General features: G+C 38.0%; 1 protein-coding gene across 5 annotated transcripts in view; it reads left to right on the forward strand.

Moving 5' to 3' along the window:
* Positions 1-13,948, forward strand: part of MID1 (midline 1) — a 381,575-nt gene that overhangs the window by 223,008 nt on the left and 144,619 nt on the right. The window contains exon 1 of one of the 5 annotated variants that reach the window (XM_037986337.2): positions 7,672-7,749. The exons of the other annotated variants lie outside the window; for them this stretch is intronic. The gene's annotated coding sequence lies outside the window, so the exon portion shown is untranslated. Of the gene's footprint in view, positions 1-7,671; positions 7,750-13,948 lie in introns of those variants that run through there. 5 annotated transcript variants of the gene reach the window in all.

The following is a 13,948-nucleotide window of genomic DNA, read 5'->3' on the forward strand; positions in this document are numbered from 1 at the left end:
AATATATAGGTAGGTACAGTGTGTTGGCAATATGCTGTTTATAGGCTGGCAAAACAAGCCAGTGTCTAATGAAAAGGAAAGCTGTGAAGAGCTTAGATCTGAAACTCAGAGGCATGTCTTGTTCCACACCTCAAGAAGCACTTGGCATATACCAGGTGCTCTGTAAATATTTGCTTAGTAAATGATAGAATGAGCATGTGGTGGCAGAATGATGCCTTACATGGCATTACTCAGACTCATAGTCATCCCTAGGGACTGTGAGAAAAGTTTGTGGACCTTTTTCAGCGTTTTGAAAAACCCAGAGGATATTGTACAATTACTTTTTCAATGATTGTTTTATCAAATACTTATAAACCTGAGGATTTATGAAGTTAAAAGTGAAAAGGTTTTTAAAAAATGTTGTGCCAAATGAGAGAAGCCAGTCACAAAGGGCTACATATTGTATGATCTATTTATATAAAATGTCCAGAAGAGGCAAATTCATAGATTCAGAAAGTAGATTCGTGGTTGCCAATGGATAGGGGAGGGGAGAATGGGGAGTGACTGCTAATGGGTATGGGGTTTCTTTTGGGGATGATGAAAATGCTCTGGAATTAGGTAGTGGTGATGGTTGCAAAACTCTGAATATACTAAAAACCACTGAATTATATACTTGAAATGGATGTTTGTAACGTGTGAATTGTATCTCAATGAAGCTGTTTTTTAAAATGATAAGCATAGCATCCAAGCATTTAGAATTTTTTTTTAAAGTGGTCATTGGTGGTTAAAAAAAAAAAAAAAAAAAAAAAAAAAAAAAAGCAGAAACCATTTGCTTAATTGTTACAAATATTTTATTCCAGATTAAAATACTCCAATTCCACACTTTGGGAGGCCAGGGCGGGCAGATCACGAGGTCAGGAGATTGAGACCATCCTGGCTAATATGGTGAAACCCCATCTCTACTAAAAAAAAAGTACAAAAATCTAGCCAGGCCTGGTGGCGGGCGCCTGTAAGCTACTCTGGAGGCTGAGGCAGGAGAATGGCGTGAATCCGGGAGGCGGAGCTTGCAGTGAGTCGAGACTGCGCCACTGCACTCCAGCCTGGGCGACAGAGCGAGACTCCGTCTCAAAACAAAACAAAACAAAACAAAAACCAATACTCCAATTCCATGTCGCCAAAGGGAACAAGCAGAATATTCCCACAACCCTAGGGAACAGGGGTAGGCTTGGCTATTAGTCATTCTCCTTCTTCCCCATTCCCAATAATTAGAAAAAAAAAAGTATGTATGCACATGTACGTGTGTGTGTATGTATATGTCTGTGTGCATAAGTGACAAGGGCAGTAGTCAGAGCAGGATCATGTGATTACCAGGATCTATGGACAACCCCACACTATTAGGAGAGAAAGTGTCAAGCTATTTGTACCATTCTCATACAGTGTGAATCTAGGCCAGGGGTCAGCACCCTTGTTCATAAAGGACCAGACAGTAAGTATTTTGGGTTTTGTGGCCATGCAGTCTCTGTCCAAACCCCGCAGCTTGATATAGACTATATAAAGTAATTGGAGGTAAGTGTGTTCCAAAAAAGCTTTATTTATAGACACTGAAATTTGAATTTCACATAATTTTCACAAGTCACAAAATAATATTTAAAAAATTTTTTTTCAACCACTTAAAAATGTAAGAACCATTCTTAGCTTGTGGGCCACACAAAAACAGGCAGAGGCCTGGATTTGGTACATAGGCGTTCTGTGGTCTATAGTTTGCAGAACCCTGCTCTAGGGTAATGACTTAGAAAGGGACTCTACTAATAAGCAGGTTGTTGTGAAGCATGTTACTTATCTTAAGCCAGTATACAACTTAAAGCAATAATGCTACATTATGTCTAAAGGCTAAGCTAGTGAGAGGCTAAATTATAACACTCAACTTTTTTAGCAAATAATTATGAAGAACAGCTAATAAGACCTTTTCTAAAGAGTGTTCAGAGTATAATAATGCTACCTTGTGTGGTTTGGGGGTTTTTATTTTAAGTCAGGGAAACTATGAATATCTTGAACTTTGTCCATTAAGAAGTCTGCCAAGGCTGTGAATTTTAAAGCCATGGGAATTTTTCATTGCCCTTGGCTGCTGAATTTTAACAGCAAAGTTATTCATTAAGTCCACATTTTTAAAAAAACTATCAACAATGCTTCTTTATACTTTATCTGCGTTTGATACACTTCCAGATAGATGATCTTTAATTTGACTAATGAGTGCATCCTTTGTTATTTTAATGACAAGTAATTTACAGAAAGAGAAAAGCTCTTCAGCACACAAGTCTCTTAAATCTGGAATTTAAAGTCCCTAATGTTCAGAAGCAGGAAGCAATAGTTGGTGTAAGACAGGGCCACTAGGACACTGGAAATGCATCCTGGGTAATGAACCAGAAATACAAAAGGAAGAAAACAGTTGGAAATATGTTGGCCATTTTATATGACACTTTCTGGGTTTATTTTCAGGTTGGAGCACAAGTCAGAAGCTGAAGAACTTGGAGATTTGGGGGAGCATATGTCCCACTCTCCCCAACCCCCAAATATCTAAGTATCCCCTTTGGTTCTATTAGAGAAGTATTAAGATTTATTAATTAGAAGAAAAATTAAAGTTATAAATGTTCACTAGGAATATAAGAGAATTCAAAAAAATAAAATGTTGAGCTCACCACAGTTTTCAGCATAAATTTTACTCTTTTTTTTTTTCTTTGTTGAGATGGGATCTCACATGTTGCTCAGGCTGGCCTCGAACTCCTGGGCTCAAGCAATCCGCCTACCTCAGCCACCCAAAGTGCTGAGACTACAGGCGTACCACTGTGCCTAGCTAAATTTTACTCTTTAACTGATTTTTCAATGCATATATAAATGAATAAGTGGGTCAGTACTTACTGAGGACACAGTTTTCAACCAAACCCTGTAGATACTCAGAATGAATTAAGCATGGGCCCTGCCTTCGTGGGGCTTAGGGTTTACTCAACTTTACAGAAAACCCAGAAATATCCTAACAAATGTGGCAACTGAAGAACTTTATTCCTAATCCTAAAACTCACTTTCTTTCTTCTCAGAGTAATGGATACAGCATTCTAATGTCAAATTATTGTTTCCATATTATACAATAATCTAATTGTCAAGGCTAAAGTCTGCCTTAAGGAAGGGTAACAATGGCTTTGTTCTTATGATAATAGAAGAGATAAAAAGATTATTTACAAAGCTACAGACTGAAAAATTGGAAGTAGTTTATACAAACAACCACCTCAATTCTTCTCACAGTGAAATTTAAGTGTTTGTGCATGCTGATTTCTGTTATATGGGTCTTTACCATTTTCATTCCTCCTTGCAGCTCTGTGAGTTAAGTATTACTATTATTTTTTACAAATGAGGAGCGTGAGGCCTAGAAAAATTTAAAAACATGCAGAGGTGATAAAATACTGAGAAAGTTTCACATTCAACCATGTCTGATGCTTAATCCTTTTCCTTCTCTTTCCACCATAGCATATCATCACTGTTTCTGTTTCCCCTATAGAAAATTCAGGAAAATCAACACATGGAAGGGTATTCAGACTTTCACTTTTCTTCTTACATAATCTTTGAGCAGCCCGTTATAGGAAAATGAAGACTGGAGATTTGAAGAGGCAGAATGAACACGCTCTAGATGTAGAAAGAAAAGTTCTAAGCAGGTAAAAGACAACCAGAGTGAAATACACCAGATGGATGCTTGACTTGGAGAAGATGCTAAGCACTAAATAAGCCAGGTGGTAGAGGGTCTGAAAGCGGAGAGCCTTGAGAAATTGATCATTAAGCAGAAGGTGATTAAAATCTTCCTAAGGGACAATTGGTCAGAGCAGAGGTCAAGAGCTAGGACTTGTCTGGCAAGATTTAGTGTGGATTCTTGAAGGGTTAAGTCAGTCAGAGGCCAGGGATTGGATACTGTATTTGAACTCATTGTCACTCACCAGAATCTGTGATCTAGGAGACAGACCTTGCCAGGATGCCCCCCATTAGGATGGTTGTAGAGAAGGGAAGGTGTGTTCATTTACTATTGCTGCATAGCAAATTAATGCACAAATGTACAGATTAAACCAACACCCATTTATTAGCTCGTGGTTCTATAGGTTGCAAGTCTGGGTGGCCCAGCTGTGTTCTCTGCTCAGGGTCTCACAAGACTGAAATCAAGCTGTTGGCCAGACGAAGCTCTTATCTGGAGGCCCTAGGGAAGAATTTGCTGCCAAGCTCGCTCTGGTTGTTGGCAGAATTCACTTTCTGGCAGCTGTAAGACTGAACTCCTTGATACCTATAAGCTGTGGTCCACTCTTTCTAAGGGACATCTGCATTCCTTCTCAAGTGGCCGTCTCCAACCTCAAAGCAACAGCACATTGAGTCCTTCACACACATAGAATCTCTCTAAATTCCTCTTTCATCAGTCAGGAAAAGTTCTCAGCAGTTAAGGGTTCATGTGATTAAGTCAGGTCCACCTGCATCATCTCCCTTTATTTATTTATTTTATTTTTTCTTTTTTTTTTTGAGACGGAGTCTCGCTGTGTCCCCCAGGCTGGAGTGCAGTGGCGGGATTTCAGCTCACTGCAAGCTCCGCCTCCCGGGTTCATGCCATTTTCCTGCCTCAGCCTCCCGAGTAGCTGGGACTACAGGCGCCCGCCACCGCGCCCGGCTAGTTTTTTGTATTTTTTAGTAGAGATGGGGCTTCACCATGTTAGCCAGGATGGTCTCGATCTCCTGACCTCGTGATCTGCCCGTCTCGGCCTCCCAAAGTGCTGGGATTACAGGCTTAAGCCACCGCGCCCGGCCGCATCATCTCCCTTTCTAACATCAACTGTGCTCTGTAACATAACACAATCCAAGGAGTGATATCATATTCACAAGTTCCAGGGATTCAGGTGGACATCTTTGGGCTGCCATTTTAGAAAGTCTGCCTACCACAGAAGGTGATGAAGATTCTCAGCTCCTGCCTTGCTCCTTGGTGAGCTGTGTGGCCTGTAATAACAGCAGCTTTGTGGAAAATTGGCCCACCCTCTCCTAGGGTTAAAGGGCAAAAGGGAAGTTTTGTGACTTTTTCTTCCTCTTCTGACACTGGCTTCTTCCTATAAGGAAATCTGCATCTTTTGGTGTTCTCTTCTTTCCTTGACCATCTCCTAGGTGTCGGTGCCAAGAAGCACTGGAGGGCAGGTGTTCCATCAATTTAAGGCAACTGAAGGTTTTGAGATCAAGGCATACTGGAGACCCAGACATCACAAGAGGGCAGCACGGAGCAAGAGCTGATAAATGTTGAGATGCAGACTTAGCAGGCCCTAGCCCTTTCCGAGATGATGTGTTCACCTGCCCTCAAAACATCCTTTTACTCAACATGTGCCTCCTAACCCAGACCCCAAGGAGTCTTTCATAAGAACATGGCAGATATCACATGTCTGACCATGGGCATATCACAAAACATTAACTCTCCAAAGATCTGCTTTTTGGAAACTTGGTGTCTGTAATTAAGAAATGAGTTAAAAATTTATTCGAGGTTGAGAAATTTAAAATGGAAAAAATCATCTTCTGAATTCTAGCAATGTGAAGGCCACCTTTTACAAGTCTGATGCTGTAGTGCAGTGTTTACAACCTATTTTCATTTTCAACCCCCATCACAAGAAGCCTTTTGAAACATTTTTTGCTAATTGCTCCTTGCATGAAATTTTAATACCACAAATATATGTCTATTTATGTATATCTGTGCTTTGTGCATAAAAAGCGTAAGGGTTTTTTTTTGTTTGTTTTTTGTTTTTTTTTTTTGCCACTGAGAACTAGTTTTCTCCCTCTTGGGGGCAATATCACCCCTATTGACAGTGCATGTTATAATGGGGAAAAATTGCTCACATTTTAATATTTAGTAAGTCTTCAGCTTATATAGTCTATTTGATTTGGAAAGTGGATGTAATACTTTAGTTGTACTAAAAGGTACTTAAGATTAATCTTGAAAAGTCAGAAGAGTCTTTAAACATGAAAAATCACCCAATATATTATATTTAAAATAACAACTTGCAAAACAAAATGTAAAGTCTGATCCCATTTTTGTGACTAAGAGGTACAGAAAATGACTAGAAAGATCAACCCGTGGAATATTGCTTCTTTGCGGTTAGGCCCTTCTATAGGTGTTTTGCTCTTTGGGAATGTTATATTCACCAAAATACATTATACATATGTATAATAAATACATATTATATTCATGTCAAGAAAAATACTATTTAAAAAGTTAGCCATTCTCTCTCTTTTTTTTTTTTTTTTTTTTGCCTTCAACATTTAGGATTAATGGGCAGTATAAATTCAATCATTCACATGTAGCAAAAGGAGAAATAATTTCGCATGGCCCCATTCATGACTCCTTTAGATCTCTAGACGGCTTCAAGCCTCAAAGTTTATTGTTGCATTCTTCTTAATTCTGGTTGAATGCATGTACATTATTTTCTGCAAAGAAATACCACCCACTAAAGACTGTTCCTTCTCTTCTAACAGGGCTTTGGTGTCCCCAGGGCTCCCTTAGTCCTGTTTACTTTGGATATTTCAGGAGTTACTGTAGGTTTAACTATGGTGAGTCCTTAAACCCTCTTTTTAAATTCATAAACTGTCTCTAATCTTAGCAAAATGTCAGGTTACACTTTTGAGAGGTTTGGGAACTTGACATTTTGTAGCCCAGTTGGGGTGTAGGCTGCTTCCATTCTGAGCACCTTGTTCCAATTTATGTCAGGAGGAATTATATACAGGTCAGGGCTGGGAGCAGGTTATAATTAATGGGGTGGACAAGTGGATTTTTAGTGTTTCATAAAATAAAATGGAAATCACGTGTGCTTGGAACTGTTGTATGTTTTAAAATATTTACATTTATTCTAGTAAACATTAATTACAACTGATATATTTCTCCTGTGAACTCGCTAACTGTGAGGTCACAAGCCATTGTTCACTGAGTGGAAAGAATGGATGACAAGCTAGTTATAAGAAAAAAGACAGTACTTGGGCGGATATTGGTGAGTGAACTCGTGGAAGTAATCTAGTCTTAGGTCTTTCTCCTAATTTTCTCTTATGTTTAAAACACCCCCTTGCCAATATGATCCAGATGTCAGTCCTTCTAAGACAGAACTGGAAGGGTTTAGCTTGTGAAATTACTGAATAGCTCCTGGTGAAAAAGGAACACGTGACCAATGCTTCACTATTCGTCTTTTCAAAATTAAAGTTTAGAAGTAGTTGAAATACTGCCAGAATCTACAGCGTCCACATTTTGTTCATATTTGTATATCAAAAATTTCCAATTCCTTGAGGCTGTAGCAGCAATATGTTGCTGAGGAAAGAATTTTTTTCTAAAAAATAAGTATTTATAATTTGACACCTAATAATTGTACATATTTATGGGGTACAATGTGATGTTTCAGTACATGGATACACAGTATAATTATCAAATCGGGGTAATTACCACATCCATCATTTTAAACATTTATTATTTCTTTGTGGTGACAACAGTCAAAATATTCTCTTCTAGCTGTCTTGAATATAGATTACATTGTTATTTGCTGTAGTCATCCTACTATGTAATAGCACATCAAAACTTACTCTTCTTGTTTAACTTTGTGTACCTAGTGACCAATCTCTACCCATTCCTCCCCTCCCCCATACCCTCAGCAGCCTCTACGAACCACTATTCTACTCCGTACTGCTATGAAATTGACTTCTTTAGGTTCCACATATGAGTGAGATCATGTGGTATGTATCTTTTTTAATGTTTTTAAAATTTATTTTATTTATAATTTGAATTTTTATTTTAGATTCAAGGGGTAAATGTGCAGGTTTGTTACATATAGTAATTGTCTTCTGTGCCTGACTTATTCCACCTAATATGATGTCCTCCAGGCTCATCCATGTTGCCAAAAATGACAGGATTTCATCCTTTTTATGGCTGAATAGTATTCCATTGTCCTAATCATCCCCATAAAGAAATGTATTTTCTTTATCCTTTCGGCTATAGATGGGTACTTAGGCTGATTCCATATCTTGACTATTGTGAAGAGTGCTGCAATAAACATGAATATGCAGATGTGTCTTCGACATAGTAATTTTACTTCCAGCAAGAGATCTTTAAGAGTCAGAAAAACCCAGATTCTAAACTGGTCTCTGCCATATGCCAGTTGTGTGGCCCTGAAGAAGATGCTTTAACTCTGTGTCTCAGTTTCCTCATCTGGAGAAGGGGGAAAATGATACCCACTATTTAGCGATTGGGTAGGGATTAGACCCAATTTGTATAAAGTACCTGGCATATTGTAGATATTTTTTCAAATGCCAGTTATGGATATATGAAGGAAAGCTCCAAAAAATAAAATTCAAAGGAAGCCTTATGTAAATTGCATCACATGTCAACCATTTGGGTGTTAGGAATATTGATGCATTATTTATTTTGCCTAGAATTCGCCACCCCCTAAATAAATATTATTTCCATTAAGTCACCAAATGTTGTATATATCCTTTGTTTTGTATGGTGAAGAATTAATACAAGTGTACTACTCTATGAGGCTATAACAGTTACCTAAGTAATATATCATGACACCTTTTTGCCCTTTTCTAAGGAAAATAAGTATTTATTGGAAGGACAAGTTCACATAAAGTCAGCAGGTAATAATCCGCAGTACTTCCTGATGCTGCTTCCATGGGCTGGAAGAGTGTTTGGTGGTTCTAAATGGCACAGGGCTACTTGTCCATACCCTTGACCCAAGGATGTCAAGTGCGCCCAATCAACCTAGAAATCACTGTGGTGACAGAAGTTGGGGCCCAATCACCCTCAGGGCCTTGACACTGATTTTGAGTGTACCAGTTTGGAAAGTCTCTGCAGAATTCCCCAAGACATTAAGTTTATAATATCGCTTGAGGGGTCCTTAGAAAGAAAAAGTGCCTATGTTATAGTGTCATTCTCGTTTTTCAGGGCAAGGGTTGATGAAAAGATACTGAGAGAAGACAGTACAGATAGAGAACAAAGTGAACAAAAATAAGGACCCACTGATTTTGTCTTTGCAAGGTCTAAACTGAGTTACAGATTGAGCTGTAAAATATATACTCAATACATGTATCCTCAAAATATTCTTCACACATTTGTGCCCAAGACATACTAGTTGATAATATTAATACATAAATATATATACACACACATATATATGCCTTACAATAGAGTCCTATTTTTAGTATGTAACAACTATACTATTTTCAAAATAGTCATCAGCACAAACACCAGTACCACGGCTAAATCTGACATCATTGATCTTTTCTCCCTATAAGAATATCTTTTGTAGGCCCATAAGTGAGAGATGGCGCATCCCCTCAGCTTCATTCAGTCCTTTATGGAAATATTTATGAAAACCTTACTGTGTGCTTCATAGCTATCAGAGTTCTTGGCATATAAAAGATTTCAAAATAAATTTGCATAGTATTGCTTTGGGGGATGAGAGCTTGGTGATGTCTTCCTCTCCCCAAAAGAAAAAGTGTGTGTGTGTGTGTGTGTGTGTGTGTGTCAGAGGGACAGAGACAGAGGTAGAGCGACACAGTATGAGAGTGTGTGGGTATTCAGAGAGAGAACATGAGTCCCAGTCTTATCCTTATCTTCCCACATACAATGCAGGCTATTTGGAATTGTAGAGCTGGAAGTGATCTTAGCTAACATTTTCCTGATCTCCTACCCAATACACGAGCTTCTTCTACAATAACCTTCATCAAAAGGTGGAACCCTAAAATATAAGACTAGAAGTCTCTTTTTGTTGGGCAATAATTTGATTCAAAATGGTGTCATTATTCGGTAACTCAAGTGGCACAGTATAAATTTCTGTGGGAAATTGGAACGGGGAGCCCAAGCTGGACTGGTCGTGACTGCACCATGGAAGGAGGATATTTGGGACCAGTCTTGAGCTGCCATTATGTTCCACTGAGAAACTAAACACTAGTGCTTTCTCAATTCATTTATATATTTCTCGAAGTGTTCCATAGTCTTTAATTTGTGCTAACAAAATTGATCAGAAGTACTATATTAAAATTATCATTCATTTTTTATACTTACTGAACAGCAGTAAGAAAAGCAGGAATCTTTGTCATTTTGTTTAGCATGTAAATGCACAAAAACCTCAGCTTACCTGAACTTTGCTAAAATATCAACACTTAATTAACCACAAGTTTTCTGCATTATACTTTTCCTAAAGATTTGTGAAATACAAGGAAGAAGGTGATATTATGAATTACTGTAAAAATGCATGGTCATGGATACAATTATACATTCAAATCAATCTCCTTTGTCATCTCTATTTATGATCAAATGAAAAAAGGTCTTTTTAATGATGATCTCAAGGAAAAATAAGATTTGAAATTACCTGAAACCTTTCAATTAGGTCCAATATGTGATTTGTAGTTATGCAAGTAAAGTGGACTCAAGCATTGTAGAAATATTTCAATTAGGATTTTTTTTAAGTTTTCTATTTGGGGTTCAGTTAACCAGAAAATTAAATTAACCAGAACTCTCTCATTTCCAAATAATTTCAGTTAATTGAGATTTGATTGTACTTTTATTGTCATCTTTGTTCCCACGTGGAAATTAATTCCATTTCAGACTTATTTCTTGGAGGGTGTTTAGTATAGTTATCACCTTAAATGAGTAGGATAGGGTGCGTAGGGTGGCTTTTCATTTTTGGATTTTAATTATTACTATATATGCATGTATATATATAGTGTGTATATATATATAGAGAGAGTATATATATATGAAAAAGAGCTTGCCTTGGCAGAAGTGTTTAAAGAAACATGAGTAGTTAATGCCCTCACTGTGATTTGACTTTCATCTTCCTTTTTTAAAGCACATTTTTCATTTTTTCCCCCTTTAAACCTATCATTTATAACTGAAAAGTATTTTTTAAGAAATGGAGCAATGCTTTCTATCCCATTTATTAAAGTAATGCGCAGAAGGAAATGCACCGTGGTAAAAACAATTTATACGAGAAATGATAATGTTTTGCTAAAGATAACCAGGAAGGAGGAGAAAAAACCTCTCAAATAGCAGACAGAGGCCAGATGGTCTTTTTTTTTTTTTTTTTTTTTTTTTTAAATGCAGTCACTAAGCAGGAAATTTTGTTTGATTAAGAAGGCACTGGTCTTGATTTTCATTCAGCAGTTTTGAGGAACTTTTTTTAATGGACACACACACACACACACGCACACACGCACACACCCCACAAGCCATTTTCATTCAGCCAAATGATCATTTGTGCTATTGTAAGCAAGATTCTGCTGATGAAAATGTGAAGTCTTAATGATAAAGAAGAAAACGAGTTCCCAAGTCTCAGTTATGAAAGAATTTGGAATTTACCCACTACCCTAAAGACCTTCAATCATTACCATATCCATCATATTGTTGTAAGGTCTGGTGTTTTGTTTTGTTTTCTTTTGATAGCGTGGAATAGAAGAAAGGCTGTGTACCACAGTGGCTAACTAGGGTTTTGTGAGATACAGGGTAGACCAGGGGGAAAAAATAGAGGTTTTGGAGTTCAACACCCCAGGGGGCTAATGTGCATAAAGCGACTGCTCCAAAGGACCTGAGTTTAATCCTTGGAGCTGCCAGTCAGGATCAGGATGAAGAAGCACCCATGCAAAGAATTGCTTCTGGATGCTGATAGGCAGGGAGGTGGATGTGGGGGAGGTAGGAAGGGGGAACGGAGTACCCCTCTTTGGACTGTGATGTTTTGGCAGTCAGTGCTCGGAGGAGGGTAGCTGGCAGTGGCTCCAGCACAACAAAGCTCTCTTCGGTGAAGTCACCAGCACTCTTGCCATCGTCTGGCACCCTTTGCCCAGCACCCCAGGAGTGAGCAGTTTCCAGTCTGTATTCTAAGGATGAAAATGACTAAAGTTGTGAAACTAAGTATTTGCATCTGTTTCAAAGAGAGAGAGTCACTTGGAATTTGGAATGGGAAGAATAGATTTAGACAACTGGCAAAATTGTTTGGAATGATGCCCTGAATCAAGAGACCCTGTTGACTTAAATAAGGACAAGCTAAAGGAGCTACGTAAAAGAGATAAACGACATATCTTTACCATCAAGATGACAAATCAGGCATTCAAATTTGTTATTTCAAAAATGAAATGTGTTCTCATATAGTTGTGTGATACTTTCTCCAATTAGTATTCATATTTATAGTCAAAATAAGTATAACTTCACTTTAATACAGCTTAGCCACCTTGAAAGCTCACTGTTCTTAAAGCTAGATTTTTTTTCGTAAGTGAATTTTTAAGCCCTATATTGCATCTTAAGTACTGAGTTCTTTTGGTTTTTTTTATGTTTAAGAAATGGCTTTTCTTAATGTTTAAAAGCCAGCTTCTTGTCTAATTTGATTCAATGGATAAAATGTACAGGATGAAACTCACACTTAAAATGCATTTCAATGAGAATTAAATTGTTTAAAATGAAACGTTTTTCCTTTAAATTTTAAACAAACAATAAGATACAAAGCAAAATAACAAGAAAAAACTCTTAAGTCAACTCCCTAAGGTCATACCTTTTGATATTAACTCCAAATTCGTGCCTTGTATTCATGTTTTACAAATTACATTTATAATTTATCTCAAAGATAACAAGGAAGCGTACTTTGATAATGTAAGGAGAATCTCTCAGACTTTAGCCTGCCTTGAGAATATGTTTTAAAAGCCATTAGGAGCTTCATAGCATTTATGGGATTTGTTCTACATATATTTTGGGCAAAATTCTCAAGTCTCCAAATAAACAACTTAAATCATGGTTTTTAGGCCAAAAAGTCTTTGGGTTGGGAATAACTCACCCTCAGAAGACTACTTGCTTTATAACCCCTCCCCTGGACCCCTGCGACCCTGTCCTCCCACAAACCTTATTTGCTTCACTGTGGAAGAGTGGCACAGGGCACCCACCACCCAGACTTCCCAAGCTCTTCTCTTGGTCTCTGCTGTAGCTGCAATAACAACTCTTTATTCTCCTACAACAATTGCCTCTGCGACTATTTTCCTTCTAACCCTTTCTTAAAGAGATGGGCTCTAAAAATCGTGATCCAGCTGCTATTGTAATATTACCTAGCCAGTGAATTTATTTATTTTGAAATGCTTTTTGATATTATTGTCATTGTCATTGTCAAATGACATTATGACATGTCAAAAGACATTGGCTGTCAGCCAGTGGGATCTAGTCTTAACTCATCTTTGGTGCTCACCAGTCATAAAGCTGTAGTCACATGTGTTTATTTCCCCCAGCACTCTTCCCTCATTTACTTCCTTTCCTTCATGAAATTTCCTTTTCTAGAGGTGCAAAAGCTGGTAAGTACAGACAAAACCAATGCCTCTTCCAATGTCTCTATTCATTTCCTTCCTGTCCATCCCTATAACCTTAACTGTACATCCATGGTTATTTTCAACTTTGAGTTAACATCCTAGAATCAAACACTTAAGATATTCAGGTAATTCTGAATACCATATGCTACGGTTTCAATGTGTCACCCAAAATTTATTTGTTGGAAATTTAATCCCCAATGCAGCAGTACTGGGATGTGGGGCTTAATGGTAAAGCCCTTACGAATGGATTAATGCCACTATTAAAAGGGTTTATGAAAGTGGGTTCTTCCTCTCCTACTCTTTTGCCATGTGAGGACATAGCATTCCTCCCTTCCAGAGGACACAGCCTTCAAGATGCCATCTTGGAAACAGAGAGACTAGGCCCTGACCTGCTCTCTGTTTTTTTGTTTGTTTTTGTTTTTTTGTTTTTTTTTTTAGATGGAGTCTCTGTCGCCCAGGCTAGAGTGCAGTGGTGCAATCTCTGCTCACTGCAACCTCTGCTGCCCGGGTTCAAGCATTTCTCCCACCTCAGCCTCCCTAGTAGCTGGGATTACAGGCGTCTGCCACTGCGCCTAGCTGATTTTTGTAT

Source organism: Chlorocebus sabaeus, chromosome X, assembly GCF_047675955.1.
Source record: "Chlorocebus sabaeus isolate Y175 chromosome X, mChlSab1.0.hap1, whole genome shotgun sequence".
NCBI classification, from domain to species: Eukaryota; Metazoa; Chordata; class Mammalia; order Primates; family Cercopithecidae; genus Chlorocebus; species Chlorocebus sabaeus.